Here is a 5831-nt window from a genome sequence, read left to right as displayed (position 1 = left end):
AATGGGAAAAAAATCTTAATATATAGTAAATGTAAAGTAAAATATTTATAATAGTATAATTTGTTGTTGTTGTTTTTCGAGGTAGGGTCTCACTCTAGCCCAGGCTGACCTGGGATTTACTATGGAGTCTCAGGGTGGCCTTGAACTCACAATGGTCCTCCTACCTCTGCCTCCCGAGTGCTGGGATCAAAGGCATGCACCACCATGCCCGGCTTTAATAGTATAATTTTTGAAATTTATTAAGTTATTGAAGTTAATGTGGCCAAATACTTCAGAATTGCTATAAATTTACCAGTGCTTTATCATCAAGAAGTTAATTTCCCTCAAGGGCATAGCCTATACTTCTTACTAGAAATCTAGTCTGAAAATTCATGCTACTCAACCCAAAACAGTCCAGAAAAAGTAGTTCTAAGATTACAGAACTAAAGAGATGGGAAGGGTCACGAAAGCAATGATGTCAAAGCAGCCCGTGCAGCTTTCCTTCCCTAACTGTCCTCCTAGCCAGCCATGCAGCCATGTGCCAAGCTGTAAGTTCATAAGCCCAGAGAGTTTCTGTCTCATTCGCTGTTGTAACACACTACATGATATACTATGGTCCAAATATGTGCTTATATGAGTGAATGAGTGTTTCTATGGACCTTGTGGGGATCGGCCCACTCAAGTCCGAGTTTCTATTTTTGTGAAGAGCTACAAAGCACCAATGTGTATCCAAACAGCAGTGAAAGCTGCCTCCCTGCTCTCTAGTAAAGTCTTCATCCCTCTTGCTAGGTAAGTCTGGAAGACCTTTTAGGCAGCTTCTCCAAGACAGACTTTGCAGTTACATCCCACAACTTTCCATATACCACTGTTTCTAAGACATTTATTCTCTCCTGTATCAGCTACATTTTATCAAATATTCTTTTGAAATAAGTAGCACCCATGTTACCTAGTAAGCCAAGAGACTGTTTGTAGAGATCAAATCTACACAAACCTCTTAACCATTGGGAAAATCAAAAGGAAAGATGATAGTGGTGGTGTGCTTTCATAAAGTACTAGGACGAACATGAACCTCTCTATCAATGACACCTGCGAGAGGAAATAGGAAGAAAAGAAAACATAGTAAGTGGATCCCCTCACAGATTTGACCCCATAGTAATGTACTTTTGAAGGTTTTGTTTTCCTAATGAAAGCTAAAAGTGTATTCATTACACCTGGAAAATTCTGGTCCTTCTCATTACACAGTTAACAGGAACTGCAAACAGTAGCCTGAACCTGAATAGAGATGTAGTGACTCAGTAACATGAAATGGGAAATATAGCTTAATTACCCTGGAGATTTTTTTCTACTTTTATGACATGGGATCATGAACCCATTCACCTTAATGTTGAGTAATGAGGCCTATAAAGCAAGTCATGAAGGTGCTTTTTGTAATGCTGATTTTAGAAAGCCCAATCTTGTGGAAAAATCTCATCATTCAAAGTTGATGTACTTCTTCCAGAGCTCTAGAAATTAAAGGGTTCCTGAACACTTGAAATGTACCATCTTGCCTACCTTGATTAATAAACTAAATAATTCAGGGGGCAAGAGAGAGAGAAATATTTCTTGAGTAAAGCTAAATTTATATATATAAAACATATACTTCTTTACCCTTAAATTGAACTTAATCTTAAAATGACCCAAAACATAAGTCTGCAAAGAAAAGTTGATTTGTGCTGACAGTCTAGAACCAATAGTAGTTTTAAGAAAAAGAAACTATGTTTTATGGAATTACATTTCTGTTTTAAAATTTTAAAGAAAGAAATCCCAGCTTAGGAAAACAAAATATAAATGTAAGATATCAACAGCAAATTCACATTAAAGGAAGAATAAATAATAATCCATTCTTTATCCACCAGGTTAATATGATATTCAGAAGTAATGAGGATGTCATCCTTATTTTTTGTTAATTTTAATATGACTTGCTGCAGACTAGAGACAATGACCTAGAAATGTTCATTAAAATTTAAAATATGTATACCTTTGAACTAACAATAGTACTTTTATAACCAGAAAACACATATGTCTGAGATAATTCCTAAAGATGTTCATTGCACCATTGTCACTGTAAAACAATAGAAAATCAGAATGTATATAGTTAAGATCAACCAATAAAATATTATTCAACTATTAAAACATAGGGATTAGATGTTGATTTTAATACTGGACACATGTTCTTTCATAACTAATAAAAAGGTAAAGGATAATATACAAAATATACTTTTTCTATAAACACAAATAATTAAAAAATCATACATGTGTATTTTTATGTTCATCTAACCATGAAGCTTTAGGCACTAACTACCTCAGGGCAGCACTAAGAAGTGATTTAAGGGGATTTTAGATCTTCATAATCTACATTAGTGCCTTCTAATATCACCCAGCACAAAGGAAGCAGAAAGGATGTGCTTACTTTTGCACACAATTCCAAGAAAGTCTTACATTTCTTTTCCACCCTTTTTCCATCAATTCACAACATTTAAACATTCCTAAGTGGAAATTCTGAAGTTTCATAGTGTCATGTAAGTGAAAAGTGTTTTGCATATAATTAGAGTTCACAATAGTGGTTTTATATAGCTTAAATTTTAAATTATGTTTTAAAAAATTTTTACTGTAGTTCTATTTATTATAAGAGGGGAAGAATGGGCACACCAAGGCATCTAGCCACTGCAAACTCCAGATGTATGTCCACCATGTGCATCTGGCCTTACATGGGTACTGAGGACTCAAATCTAGGACCTTAGTCTTCATAGGCATTCACTTTAAACACCATGCCATCTCTCCAACCCTCAATTGTATTTTAATACTTGGAATTAAAGAAGAAATTCTAAACAACAAAAAACTTTAGATAATTAAGAATTTTTGCCTTAATATGATTTTTTTATTCCAGGAAGGAGTTAGTTACAATTATAAAAATAATAGAAATACTGGTTTTCTTTTTATTAGTTTGTCCAGCCCATTTTTGTATGTATTAAAACTGTACCCAAAGTCTAGATACTGCCAGCTCTGCTAAGAACAGGAAGGGTCAGCATGTGTCTTCACATGATTTTAAGGTCACTGAAATTTCTCTCTCTCTAATTTCTCTCTTCCAGCATCAACCTCCAAGTTCACATTTCCTATTCTTAATACAAAGATTCTTTCCAGAAATATAATGACAAACAGGACAATGTTAAGGATTAGCTTTCCAGGAATTATGACAAGCTTGCATATGCTACTGGCATTCCATTCTCATGATCATTTCTCCTTATACATTAAAATTCTTACTGTGAAGGAGAGTTGTCTGTGAGAATGTAACTTAGGTAACTTAATCATCAGTTCTCACACATGCAGAAAACTTGGAAGGTTTAGGCATAAATGGAATATATAGAGAGATAAATAGACACACACACACACACACACACACACACACACACACACACACGCTTCTCTTATATCAATATGCCCTGTTACGTATGCTCATGTGACTCTGGTAGCTAAGTCTATGTCTCCAGAAGGTAAGGATCACATTTTCTATTTCATTATTTTCTCAAGGTCTAGAAAAGTATTTGATATAAAAGGTGTAAATCATTGTGCATTGGACAAATAAAAGTGCAACTAACTGGACATTTAATTTGTCCCTTTTAGAATATAAAATTATTGACCTCTTAAATTCTAGGTTGCCTCTTGTGTAATATAAGCCTGAGATTGTATGTGAGCATTAGATAACTAAAGTGAAAATAATTTATGAACTGCAAGGCATTGTGGCATAGAGGACTGCATTGAGAAGATTATGGAAATGGGCCTGATCTGAAATGATAGGTCATTGAAAATAATACTCATAAAGTGTCCCTCAAGTCCACTTCTAGAGTGATCCATAGTCTCAGAAATGTAGATGTTGGGGGTTGTATATTTGTGGGGTTTTGTTTGTTTTTTGTTGTTGTTGTTTTGCGTTTTCAAGGCAGGGTCTCACCCTAACCCAGGCTGACCTGGAATTCATTATGTAGTATCAGGCTGGCCTCGAACTAGCAATGATCCTCCTACATCATCCTCCCAAGTGCTAGGATTAAAGGTGTGTGCCACCACACCCAGCAGTTTGTATATTTGATTTCACAATGGGAAAAATGTAGAGCTTGATAAATTCATCTTGAAAGTTTATGTTGGATGGGTTTGAATTTTCTCTTATTCCTTCATTGTGCTTTTACATGACTGTAATCAGACAGTTGAGGTACATTTTCAGCAGACTTGAAGATTTCAAAAAAGATTGAAAACTAGAGCTGAAGGGATGGCTTAGCAGTTAAAGTTACTTGCTTGCAAAACCTACCAGACTGGGTTCAATTTCCCAGTACCCATGTGATGCATGCATCTGGAGTTCATTTGCAGTGGCAGGAAGCTTGGTGTGCTCATTCTCCCTCTCTTTCTCTCTTTCTTTCTTTCTTTCTCTCTCTCAAATAAATATTTTTAAAATACTGAAAACTAAAAACTTTAGAAGGTAATTCACAAACAATAAATAATCTAAGTATAGCATTTTCTATTAAAAGACAAATATACAATGTAACTGGGTAGCTTTCTCCATCTATATTGACTTCCAGTTTAAATATATATATATATTCTTAGCTGGGCATGATGGCACATGCCTTTAGTCCCAGCACTTGGGAGGCAGAGATAGGAGGATTGCCAGTGAGTGCAAGGCCACCCTGAGACTACATGGTGAATTCCAGGTCAGCCTGAGCGAGAGCAAGACCCTAGCTCGGAAAATCAATACATACTTTATATATATATTCTTATTGCTGTCCCTGGTATATATTCTCTACTGGGGACAGCAATAAGAAGTACATGTGGTGAGGTCACTGAATGGGGCTCTGGCTGGGGTGTAACTTACCAAGTGAAAAGACTGTCACCCTTTGCTTTAGCTTACTCTAACGTTCAAGGGAGGAACTAATATTATCTCTAGGATAACTTTATAGGATCTTAAAATTTTGGCACACACCTTTAATCCCAGCATTCAGGAGGAGGAGGTAGGAGGATCAACGTGAGTTTTTGAGGCCAGCCTGAGACTACATAGTGAATTCCAGGTAAGCCTGGGCTACAGCGAGACCCTACCTCAAAATACACACACAAAACTTGTTTTTGATTTAATTTTATTGCTTTCCAGTTATCACTATGCTTCAAGCTAAAAACAATAACAGAAAGAGCCACCATCTGCACCCTCTGCACACATAAACCAGCTTAAGAGATATTTACATGGCGATCTTCACACACAAAATAGAGTGGTTATTGGTATCAGCCAATGTATATTGTATGTACGACCAATTAATCTAGTATTGTCAATCTGACTTTTGTTAAACAAATACTGGTCTTGGAGAAATAAAACGCAGGTGTGACCATCACTAATGTGGTCTTACCCTTCATCAGTTTCCCCCTTCCAAATGATAATCAGAACCTTTCCTGGCATGTTGCTACGCTATCGTAGTCAGAGATGAGTCTCCCTGGACCAGAGGATGTAAGGGGAAATGAGTCTGTTCTCCGCATCCAATCTGAGCAGAGGCTCTCCCACCACCTGCTGCTTCCTAGACTCAACCCTCCTGCACCAGCTAGCTTCCCAAGACGGGAGAATGCTGGAGGGGAGGGGAAGAAGGTTGGCGAGAGCTAGAGGCGGGGAGCGAGGATGGGAGGCAGGCAGGAGGAGGCGTGGCCCGGCCTGGGGCCGTGGGGATAAATACTGGGAACTGGGTGCGGGGTGCAGAGAACTCCGGATCCCGCCGAGACGAGCAGCACCGCGGACAGCGCCAGGCCGCGCCGCGCCCAGCCTCGCCGGAGCAGCCCCGCACGCCCGCCCG

The sequence above is a fragment of the Jaculus jaculus genome, chromosome 2, assembly GCF_020740685.1.
Source record: "Jaculus jaculus isolate mJacJac1 chromosome 2, mJacJac1.mat.Y.cur, whole genome shotgun sequence".
In the NCBI taxonomy this organism is placed as follows: Eukaryota; Metazoa; Chordata; class Mammalia; order Rodentia; family Dipodidae; genus Jaculus; species Jaculus jaculus.
The sequence above is the reverse complement of the archived record's forward strand: the minus strand, read 5'-3'. Positions refer to the sequence as shown.